General features: G+C 40.1%; 1 protein-coding gene across 4 annotated transcripts in view; it reads right to left on the reverse strand.

The window, feature by feature from the left end:
• Positions 1–12,186, reverse strand: part of FYN (FYN proto-oncogene, Src family tyrosine kinase) — a 237,726-nt gene that overhangs the window by 118,460 nt on the left and 107,080 nt on the right. The window contains exon 1 of one of the 4 annotated variants that reach the window (XM_049899125.1): positions 5,614–6,881. The exons of 2 other annotated variants lie outside the window; for them this stretch is intronic. The gene's annotated coding sequence lies outside the window, so the exon portion shown is untranslated. Of the gene's footprint in view, positions 1–5,558; positions 6,882–12,186 lie in introns of those variants that run through there. One more of the 4 variants, XM_049899119.1, reaches the window with a different exon arrangement.

The raw sequence follows: 12,186 nt of genomic DNA on the forward strand, positions 1-12,186 counted from the left end.
CTCTCCTTGAAGGACAAAGACTTTTAGTATTTTGGAAACAATACTTACAGAAGCAACTTGGGTGCTACTTTGAAAACTATATGCAGTGACATACACTCTAATATACAGATGCCAGAGGAGGGACAAAACCACTCAAAGCACCAATTCAATACACCTACTGTGCTATACACCTACTGCGTGTCAGGCACCATGAATCATTCTGGGACTAGATAGATCACGATGAACAAACTGAATCACATCAACGGTTGCTGAAATCACCTTAAAAAACAAATGGTGTTATAAGCACTTTTTTTTTTTTTTTTAATTTAGAATCAAGTTCTGAGGGCTATTCCTTTGGAAAACAGGCAGAATATTTTCCAGCTTTTTGCCTCCTCATGCCTCAGGACTCATACTGTGGTGCTTCTCCTCTGTGTTTACGCCTTCCGAACACTGCCTACCCACTTCCATCTTTCAGGCGGCAATGGGGCAGAGGCGGCAGTAGTGCATGCGTATATGTGCGTGTGTTGAGGCTCTCCTCTCTCTTTGCTCCTTATATACATCATATTTTATTTTCCAAACTGCACTGTAATTGTTGGATAGTGGTCTCACCCAAAAAAGAAGCCCCGTAAGGGCAGGTACTATGTCTCAATGTACCTCTGTTTTCCCCGGGTAAAAACAAGCCTAGCACTGCTCCTTCAACGTTTACTCAAGTAAATAAATGACTGTTTCAACTGCAAGCTTTTTAGCCACAGACTTCAGAGCATTTCACAATCAAAATATTCTCCATGTTGGTAGGTGTCAAAAATTTTGACACATGCATACAAATATATATCAGGACAATAAGTTTATTGAGGTATAATTTATACATAGTAAAATTCTCCCTCAGTTTTGACAAATGGATACAATTGAATAAGATTCCTATACACTTGCCTGGGTGTTCTGACTGAGTAGAGTGCAGCCTGGGCAGCAGGAGTTTTAAAGTCTCCTCAGGTGATTCTAATGAAAACCCCAGGTCAAGAATCACTATAGTAGGTGATGCTCTGCCACCGTATTCTTTTATTTCCTTTTCCCTCCCCATTCCCAGCCCCATCCATTACTTCTTAGTCAACCATTAGTATTAAAGATGAAACCAAAACATTTCCACTCAGCACCATACTTGGAAGCAAAACCTAGGGGCTTAGCCACGTCGCTGGAGTCGACTATAATTTCTTGTTATTTAGCAGAAATACAGCTACCAAATGACATTTGAAATGAACATGAGATATCCACTCAAGGAAATAAAAATGCCTTTCAATCTGAGCAAATAAAAGGATTGTGATTTTGGGGAACCTGAATTTTGAGGAGAAGGAGTCCTGGTGGCATAGTGGTTAAATGCTCGGCTGCTAACCCAAAGGTTGACAGTTCGAACCCACCAGCTGTTCCATAGGAAAGAGATGCGGCAGCCTGCTTCCATAAAGAACACAGCCTTGGAAACCCTCTGGGGCAGCTCTACTCTGTCCGGTAGGGTTGCTACGAGTCAGAGTCGACTCGACAGCAACAGACTTGGTTTTCGGTTTTAAATTTTGCGGGGGAGCATTACTGTAGGGAATTGGCAGGATGAAAGAAGAAAACAAGGCCTCACACCATACTCCTCTGATTCCAAATGTAACCCTAGACCCAGAGTTTTGTCAAAATGGCAGATTTCAGAAATGTGTGGATGAGCGAGGTTGATATCAAGTCAAAATCTTAAGACTCACAGCACTGCAGAGAATTAGGGAAAATTCACCTATCTTCCAGGTGAGGGGATGGCTTTGTGGTGTCATCCTTTAATTGCTAGAGAAGGCCACAGAATAAAAAAAGGGGTATTACCTGCTTTATCCTTCACTTGACTGAGAATATTGGAAGATACAGAGAGGTCTGGCCTCTAGTGAAGAATATGGGACAATCTTTCCCCTATTCAAATTTCAGTTCTTACAAATCAGGGCTTGTATTTAGGTAAAAACTATCATAACAAACCCCAGGAGCCTGTCATCATTCCTTGGTCTTTTTTTCTCCTGGGATTATGATTATACAGTCTAACACTTCAAGTAATTGGGTCACTGGTCACGGACTTGACCTTTAGTAGAAATGGAGAATAATCTTTACTGATGTTTCATTGTGAATAACGCTCAAAATAGGATTGATATATTGGGGAAGTATTTGGCTTGTTAAAATCCCTGGGCGGTGCAAGTGTTTACTGTATTCAGCTATTGATCAAAAGGTTGGGGTGCCTCAGAAGAAAAGCCTGGTGATCTACTGTCAAAAAATCAACCACTTACATTAACAGGCGAGGAATAATTCAGGAAAAAAAAAAAACGATGAAAATGGTTGCACAATTTGAAAAATGTAATCAATGTCAATGAACTGTACATGTAGAAACCACTGGATTGGTGTATGTTCTGCTGTGCACACTTTCAACAAAAATCAAAACCAAATCCACTGCTGAGTCTTAGCAATTCCGACTCAGACTAACCCTATATGACAGGCAGAACTGCCCCACAGGATTTCCAAGGCTGTAATGCCGACTGCCATATCTTTGTCCTGTGGAGCAGCTGGTGGGTTTGAAACACCCACTTTTCTGTTAGCAGCCAAGCGCTTTAACCACTGCACTACCAGGGTGCCTATAGTTTTGACAACAAAAATAAATAAATAAATAAATAAAAATTTTAAAGTAAATACTATGGAGCACAGTTCTACTCTGACACACAAGGAGTTGCCATGAGTCAGAATCAAATTGACAGCAATTGTTTTTTATTTACTTGGCTAGTTAAAAACAAACAAACAAAAAAACTAACCATTATTAATTAAAAGGAAGGGATAACCACCAAAATAGTTGGTGTAAAAATATATTTTAAAATGTATAATACCTACTTGGGCTGCTGAGGTCCTGGGGCGACTGACTATCAGTTAGTATGTATTTTAAGAGTTCATTGATTAGCCTGGGCCTTTAAGAAAGAATAAATTAAAAAGTTAGCCTGGTTTTGAAAAATGCCATTGAGTTTCCATGAAAGAAAATCATGGAAATTCTGCTGTGGGGAAATCTGGAAGTATGCTTTACACTATCATTTACAAGGCAGCACATGTTGGTCTTACCAGCTGCCAGGACTGGTAGAAAACTGCTGAGCTAATGGGTATGGCCAAACCAAGAGTCTCCCTGTAATTAGAGTTAGCTGGAGGAAAAAGTGGCACAAAGAGGATAGAAATATGTTGCCTCTGATTGGGGGGAGTACAAGAAAGCTGATTAAGTTTCTCTCAAGAACCTAGCTGGGTGTGATTTTGGACATTGTCCTCCACACTGCTGCGCTGTCCAACAGTGGACACTAGCTACACTTGGCGTGTGGTGAGTCTGATCTGAGATGTGCTCTAAGTGTAAAATCCACATTGGATTCTGAAGTACAAAAAAATGGTAAACGATTTCAACAATTTTTAACACTGATCACATGCTGAAACAATAATATTTTGGATATATACTGGATTAAATAAGATATAAACCAAAACCAAACCAAACCTGTTGCCATCAAGGTGATTCTGACACATAGCAACCCTATAGGACAGAGCAGATCTGCCAAAAAGGGTTTCCAAGGAGCGAATGGTGGATTCGAACTCCCAGCCTTTTGGTTAGCAGCCAAGCTCTTAACCACTGCACCACCAGGGCTCCAAATAAGATGTAAAACCAAACCCATTGTTGTTGAGTCGATTCCGACTCATAACGACTCTACAGGACAGAGAACTGTTCCACATAGGGTTTCCAAGGAGTGCCTGGTGGATTCGAACTGCTGACCTTTTGGTTAGCCACCAAACTCTTAACCACTACACCACCATGGTTTCCAAATAAGATACAAAAAAAAAAAATTTTTTTTAATATCTAATTAAAATTAATTTTACCCATTTCTTTTTATTTTACAATTTTTTTAATGCAGCTACTAGAAAATTTTAAATTATATGTGTGACGTATTCCATTTCTGTTGGACAGCACTGGGTTAGAACATTGTTTCTTTACTTGTCTAACTGTGACTGGTGGTGGAAACCTGGGTGGTGGAGGGGTCAGATGGGAAGGAACATTGTGGACAATGAGGTGATGTACCAGGGCAAAACATTATGGTTACTACTTGTTATGGATTAAATTTTGTTCCCGCCCCCCCCCCAAATGTGTATCAGATTGGGTAGGCCACTATTCCCAGTATTGTGTGGTTGTCCACCATTTTGTGATCTGATGTGATTATCCTAGGTGTTGTAAAATCGTAACCTCTATGATGTTAATGAGGCAAAATTAGAGGCAGTTAGGTTAATGAGGCAAGACTCAATCTACAGGATTAGGTTGCATTTTTAGTCCATCTCTTTTGAGATACAAAAGAGAGAATCAAGCAGAGAGGAGAGCAGAGCATGTCCTTTGGACCCAGGGTCCCTATGCTGAGAAACTCCTAGATCAAGGGAAGACTGATGACAAGAACCTTCCCCCAGAACCAATGAAGAGAAAAAGACTTCCCCAGAAACTGGCACCCTAAATTCAGACTTCTAGCCACCTCGACTGCGAGAGAATAAATTGCTCTGTTAAAGCCATCCAGTTGTGGTATTTCTGTTATAGCAGCACTAGATAACCAAGACACTACTTGTTTTAAAACTTTAGCTTCAGGGAGCGTGAGGAGCAATCACAGAAGACTCAAGTTAATTATGTCTGACCTGGGCACCACTCAACCTCTCTGTGCCTCAGGTCAATCATCTGTAAAATGGGAGGACAGGACTAAATTCTTACACAATGAACTAAGACTAAAGAAGGTCTTTACCTGCATCATTATCCCTTATCCCAATCCACAAAAGAATAATTTTGCTAAAAACCATCAGAATTAACCTAATAGGTTTTTATCCTCAGCCAGCACTAAAACAAGGGAAGACCATCTTGAGAAGTGTTGCTATTTAGCTGTATCAGTTCCGCTTCAGTTCCTGTTGAGCGAACAAGTTTACAGATTCTTCTATGACTCGTTAACACAGTTAAATATACACAAAGAACGATGAGTGCAAGATGGGCAAAACAGACAGATTTCATTCCTCTTTCAAGGAGTCGGAGAACCATTTGAAAAAGAAAAAAATCCTACCAGTGATTTTCAAAGGGAAATGTGTTTACTTTCTTTCAAACCTACAGATGAACTATCTTACTATTGTACTGGTAACTTACCAATCAAGAAATGAAAGAGTCTGTATGTCAGTTAATTACACTTCCATGAAACCTACCCCCCTTCAAAAATCAAAACATCCCTTAAATCGAAGCAGTATCACATCTCAAGCATATTAATTTCTGTTTAAGAGAGGATGTTTAAAAAAAAAAAAAACACACACACAAAGATGAATGCCATTTCTAAACAAAGCCCTGACTAACTTAGCCGGCAGCAGTGCTGGTGCCAAAAAATGGGTGACTTGGCTGGTGAGTTTCAGAATACATAAATTAGTTGCCAATATCAAAAAGTTGAGGTAGCTAATATCCAGATCCAGATTTTTGGCTGTGCTGGGCCTGCAACTGTCTGAGGTTCAGCGGCACCTGCCCCCTTCAGATGTGGGTGACTTACGTTTCTCCAGTGGCACAGTCCCCTCCTGGCTGACTTCCCTTGTTAAGGGACCTACCCGGTCATGCAGGCATTTGCATTAGATGAGAACTGCTGGGTGGAAGGCAGAATCAGAAGAGGGGATTGGAGAGAACATGGAAGAGCTGAAAAACCTTGGGTCAAAGCCCAAAGATTTCACTTGGTCTCAGCTTCACCATAAGGGCTGGGTGACTTTGGGCAAGACACGTCGCTTCGCTAGTCTGAGGTGCTATGTGGGAGGAAAATGAAAGAAGTTCTACACGTAAGGAACCTGTGTGTGCCTGGCGTGCTGTAAATGCTCTGCTACAGTTACTCCTTTTTACCCCAAAGGCAAGAGAGAAAAATCTATAATCATGTAATTTATAATCACAGAAAAATCCAGCTGACTACCAAGGAAATGGCTAAAAAAAATCATTATAAACAACTGAGGGCCTAGCTCACACTCTATAGGGAATTCAGAAAGAGAAAGTGAGTGTAAAGGATATCAGGCAATATCCCAGTGTAATAACTGATGCAGGCAAGGATTATACATGGATACAAAAACCATTGGCTGAAAGGTAGGTGGGGACCCAATTACCGGCCACAGATGGCTTACTAATAACAAAGGAGAAGTGCACCTTAACCATGGTGAGGTCTGAGTTACCATTACCACCTTACCAAAGAGATCAAACTGCTGATGTTGGGACAACTTGACATCATCTGCCTCCGATGTGATGTAGCATCAAGCACACAACATCACCTATGAAGCCCCTAGATCTAACTTCTAATTTTCAGAAATAGAGGAGCAAGTTAAACAACACTATGAAGAAGCACACAAGCCCACTATGTATTCTACAGCACAACCAGCCTAGATTCTTTGAAAAATCATTAAAAAAAAATGTATATGTATTGTTCTATACGATAAAGGAAAAGTTAGCAACCAAATGCATCAAGTAAACTTGATTAGATTGGGATTGAAAAGCTGAGAGAAGGAACCTATAAAGGATCATTTGGGACAATTGGGGAAATGTGAAAAATGAGTGGATATTAGAAAATATTATGAAATTATTGATAAATTTCTTAGGTCTGGTAATAGTATTGTGGTTATGTAGAAGAAAGTCCTTTTTCTTAGGAGGTACATGGTGAAGTATTTAGCGGTAAGGTATAAAGACGCTTGAAACTTACTTTCAAATGTCTCAGCAAAAAAAATTATATAATGTATATTAGACACACACACACATGCACACATAGTTGGAAAGGAGAAATAAAGCAAATGTGGCAAATTTAGAACAATTGGTGAATCTAGGAAAAGGGTATGAAAAAGGTGTTTGTTTTTATCATTCTCTCAACCGACAGGCTTGAAATTCCTCAAAATAAAAAAACTGAGGAAGAAACTGAAAGAAGAAAAAAGAAAAAAAAAAAAATCACTACTTCCTTTTTTTATAATTGCCTCAATATTCATATTTAGGTCAGCTTCACTGTGTGACTTTTCATTAACTATGGTTTTATTTTTACCACTTGAATAAATTTCATGAATGCTCTTTGAAGGCTGACAAAACCAAGCTTTCAACAAAGCTCCAACAGCAGGCTGTATGAGTCCACCAGGCAGGTATGAAGCCTAAGATATCACAATAAAAACTCCAGAAATTGACACCTAATTCCCTATCTGGAAGGTTTTTAAGTCAGTAAGACTGGATCATAGACTGTGTGGAGCAGCCTATCAGGCTGCAGTCTTTTCAAAAGACAGCACTTTCTCTCCCTGCACTGGGCACGACTAGAGGCATGACAGGCACAGGGTGCTGGTCAGCAGGGCCGCTGATGTTTTACAGGAGCTGTCCCCACAGAGCAGCAATGACACAACCTGCAGAACAGCTACTTTGAATTCAATTTTTATGCAGCGAGAGCTCCCAGTGAAGTGGGAACTAACTCTGTGATACCTTTAACATGGAGGAAGTGGTTAAAAAAAAAAAAAAAGCTTCCAGTCCTTGGGTTGTGCGAACTGTTAATGTGGTTGGCTGCTACCCAAAAGATTGGGAGTTCTAATCTACCCAGAGGTGCCTAGGAAGAAAGGCCTGGTGAAAAATCAGCCACTGAAAACTTTATGGAGCACAGTTCTACTATGACACACACGGGGGTCTCATGAGTTAGAGTTGACTCAGTGGCAACTGGTTTTTGGTAAAGGACTCGGATTCAAATAGCGTGAGTCTAAGTCCTGGCTCTGGCTCTACTGCATACTAGCTGTACAATCTCAGCCCGATACATCTTAGTTGAGGTGTTACTGACACTGAGCCAGGGACAACTCCTCTGGTTAGGACTGGCTGGTGCCCTGCAGAACACTCACCATCCCTACCCCACTCCCTACCTCACCACATGCCAAAAGTGCCTCTTAGTCTTTGAGATGAGGACAAAAACACCTCACATATTTGCAAACACCTCCTGGGGGAAGGAGGCACGGAGTAGGTTTCCCACTGCTTTAGACCAATCACCTAAATTCTCTGAGCCTCAGATTTTATCTGCGGATAATATCTGTTCCATCTAAGGGTTGGGTTGGAAGGATCAAGTGTGCAGCAGCTCTTTATAAACTTAAATTAGCTATACGAATGGTATCATAATATTCATTTGCACAGGCAGCCTGCCAGTTAAGATGCAGGGCTATGGACTGGGTCCAACTACCTCCATTCCAGTCCACGGCTCCATTATACAGCACTGTCTCTCCAGTCAAGTGCTAGAATACACAGCAGCCATCAGAGTAAGACAGGGTTCCTGGGTGGTGCAAATGCTTAATGTTCTCAGTGCTAACCAAAAGGTCAGTGATTCAAGTCCACCCAGAGGCAGCCTGGAAGAAAGGCCAGGCTATTTACCGTAAAAAAAACAGCCATTGAAAACCAGATAGAGCACAGTTCTACTCTGACACACATGGATCACCATGAGTCAGAATCAACTAGATGGCAACTGACTTTTTACCAGAGTAAGGAAGCTGAACTTTCGAAGGACATCCGGAATTATGAGAGAAAGTTTTGTATTATTGTTCTTCAAATGCTATTTCAGAAACGAGAGATTTAAAAACTCAAATTCACAATAACATGAAAGTGTTTTGAATGCAATTACTCTTAATTTTCTTACTTATTCATTTTTTAAAAATTATTCCTATTTTCGAGGTAGGACAGAGTAGAACTGCCCCATGTGGCTTCTAAGGAGCGGCTGATAGGTTCGAACTGCCGACATTTTCGTTAGCAGCCACTGACCAAACCGCTGTACCACCAGGGCTCCTTAAAAATAAGATAAATGTTTTAATATACTCCTAACTCATCTTTTGAGAGAAAAGATGACATATTTTTTAAAATAACATTTATCACTTCTGATTGGAAAAGTGATATATATATTCATTGAAATGCACTATTAAATCATAAAAAAAAGAAAAAATATCTCAGAGGTAAATGACGCAAATTTTCGGTGCATGTCCTTCAAGATTATTTTTTCTATGTGCATATGCATGCAAATTTTAAAAACAAAATTGGGCTCATACTGAACAAGCAACTGCAACTTCCTTTATTACTTAATAACATATCATGAGCATTTTTTTCCAGGTCATTAAATACTCTTCAAAAACAGAAAGTCAAACCTTTAAAGAGAAATCTTCAATTCATGATATGCAAACATGAAACATTTTTGTTTTAATCAATTTCCACAAAAGTAGCTGCTTTTGTGTTCTGTCATTTCTGCACATACAAGTACAGAATACATTATACATAGACACCTAAATGCTTCTTATGTAATATTCTTGAAAATTTAATGGGACTTTACCATCTAAAAGAAAGTTGCAATAAAATACCTTTCTAGAGCTTATGAACTTCCCCTCTATCATTCATTTTAAATGAAGACTAAGAAACACTGCCTTGGCAACGAGTTCTGACCTCTCCTTTTAGGCCAAGGCCTCAAGGAATTAACATGGAAGTGAACCAAAAAAAAACCAAACCAAACCCAGGGCTGTTGAGTCGATTACGACTCATAGCGACCCTATAGGACAGAGCAGAACTGCCCCATAGTGTTTCCAAGGAGCACATGGCTGATTCGAACTGCTGACCCTTTGGTTAGCAGCCGTAGCACTTAACCACTCCCCCATCAGGGTTTCCACTACAGGTCGTGAGCCATCAAGAAAGGACCCTGAAAATGGCCCATGTGAGTTATCTGTGGGTTGGAGAGGGGGTGCTGGGACATGAGTAGCCACAAATGTATAGTCTTCCCACGGACAGTTATATAAACATATTTAGTGCCATCACAGTGGTTTTTTTTTAAATTTTATTTTTGATGAAAATATACATATCAAAACCTACACCCATTCAACAATTTCTACATGTATAGCTCAATAACACTGGTTACAATCTTCATAACCTGTCACCATTCTCACCACCTCTACCCCTACTGTTTCACCACCATTAGCTTAGACTCACTGCTCACTAAACTTTTTGCCTATGTTTAGAGTTACTTTTGTGAATTTGATCTCATATAGGTAATTCAGGAAAAAGGGCTTAAAGTACAAGACAAACATTCTTTGCTTATTGAGCTAAACTGTTTAGTTTAAAGATGACTTCAGGGGATTTTTTTTCTTTTTTCCAGGGGATAGTTTCAGTTCAAGGTTCAACTATTATCTCAGGGTAATAGATTTGGGGGTTCCTCCAGTCTCAGTGGGTCCAGTAAGTCTGGTTTTCATTAGAATATGAAACTCTGTTCCACATTTTTCCTCCTTTTGATCAGGATCCCTCTATTGTGCTCTTGATCAAAACATTCAGTAATGGTAGCCAGGCACCATCCAGTTCTTCTGGTCATGGCAAAGGAGGTAATACAGCAGTTCATGGAGACACTTAGACCTGTAGTCTACTTCCTTTTCCAATTCATGGTTCTCCTTTCACTGCTGCTTCTGGGAGATAGAAACCAGTTGTATCTTGGATGGCTACTGTACCAAAACAGTATTTTTATAGTCTCAGTTGACTCTGCTTACTATTCAGTGTTGGTATACTCCTCCAAAATCCATTCATTTTAAAAACAGTAGACTGATAAAATAAAGTCCCTAAGTCTCTGGGGTGGGCCATCTGAAATGAGATCTTTTATCCTTATTGTCTGCAGCTTTCCAGAACACATTTTCATAGCATTTCACCAGAGGAAAATCATCAGAAAAAGAAAAATGAAGGGTAGTAAAGTCAAAAGAATATTATACCAAACCTTTCAGTAAGAAAATATTTATGTCCAAAAAACACACACCACACCGTTTCTGGAAAGATACTACTGGCCTAGAAGCTGGATTAGTGTATCCCAAAGTATAGCTCACACAAAGCACAGTTACTCTCCCAAAGTAAGCCCTGTAATTAAGTAAAGTCTTTTCAAGTGGACTGTCCTATATCACAACTTGACATATGTTGCTTTAATCACCCTGCTTCAGCGAATGTAGCCATATTGGGCTACAAAAGTTCTCAATGACTCACATCTAAGCCAGATTGTGGTGTCACTAGCAAACTGATGCAAATAAACAGCCCCATGTACCAAAAGACTCAATCTCTGTAATGAGATCTCTCTCTTCCCTAAGCACATTTTCATCACACCAGAATCGCTACTCTTGATTCAAAAGGAAAGACTAGCGCAGATTGAAATACCATTTCATCTCAGAGGTCATCTAAAGACAAACACATCTGAAGAAACTAAGGTTGAAATGTAAAATACGAGACAACCTCTTTTGTGTGAATGCTGGGATCAGGTTGTGTGAATCTCGCTTTTATCTTTCGTGGACAGCCCTTCAAGTATCAGCCTTCAGACACCCATCTGTCTGTCTGAAGTCATTTAGGTCATTTTTTGCTTGGAGTCAGGGCTAATGGAAGAGATGGCCTCCTAGGAGTCCCTTACACCCTATGATCCTCTGAACAAACTTCTTTATGTTTTTCAGTTCTAAAATAATGAGTAATTTAAACATTAAGATGTTTTTCTGTTGTTGTTACCTCTATGTCAGGGTTTCTAAGCCTCAGCACTATGGACATTTTGGACTGGATCATTCTTTACTTGGGGTGGGGGATGCTGGCCTGTGTCTTGTAGGATATTTAGCACCATCCTTGGCCTCTAGCCACTAGATGCCAGTGACACTCCCACTCCGATTTTGGCAAAACTGACTCAGGTTGAGAATACTGCTCTCCATATATTTATGTATCTTCCCTGGTATGGCTAAAAACAAACAAAAAAAAAAACCCTAGGTTTTTTAAGGCACTGACAAGTTTTAAGAATTTCAAACTTCCTATGTCTCATAATGAATAATTACGATCTGTAACACACAACTGCTCCCAGGGATTTATAAACAGCATTACTGCAGTCTCAAGCGAAGGGTGTCAGGGCTTGGCTTCACTTCAGTGAGGACATTTAAGAGGATGAATGTGCTGCCATCTGATCGCTCAGACTGCCACCCTCCTTACTTTTAGGAGTTCCATTCTTAGAAGACTGCTCTTAAAAAATCCTTCGTGATCCATTACCAGGCACTTAGTACTGACTGCAAAGGAAGAGGATTAGGGTCCTGTGTCTACTGACATCATTAATGGGCCCACTGTAGTCTACCCCCTACCCCCAATGAAAGTCCTTGGGTGGGGAGGGATGTGAA

Source organism: Elephas maximus, chromosome 1, assembly GCF_024166365.1.
Source record: "Elephas maximus indicus isolate mEleMax1 chromosome 1, mEleMax1 primary haplotype, whole genome shotgun sequence".
In the NCBI taxonomy this organism is placed as follows: domain Eukaryota; kingdom Metazoa; phylum Chordata; class Mammalia; order Proboscidea; family Elephantidae; genus Elephas; species Elephas maximus.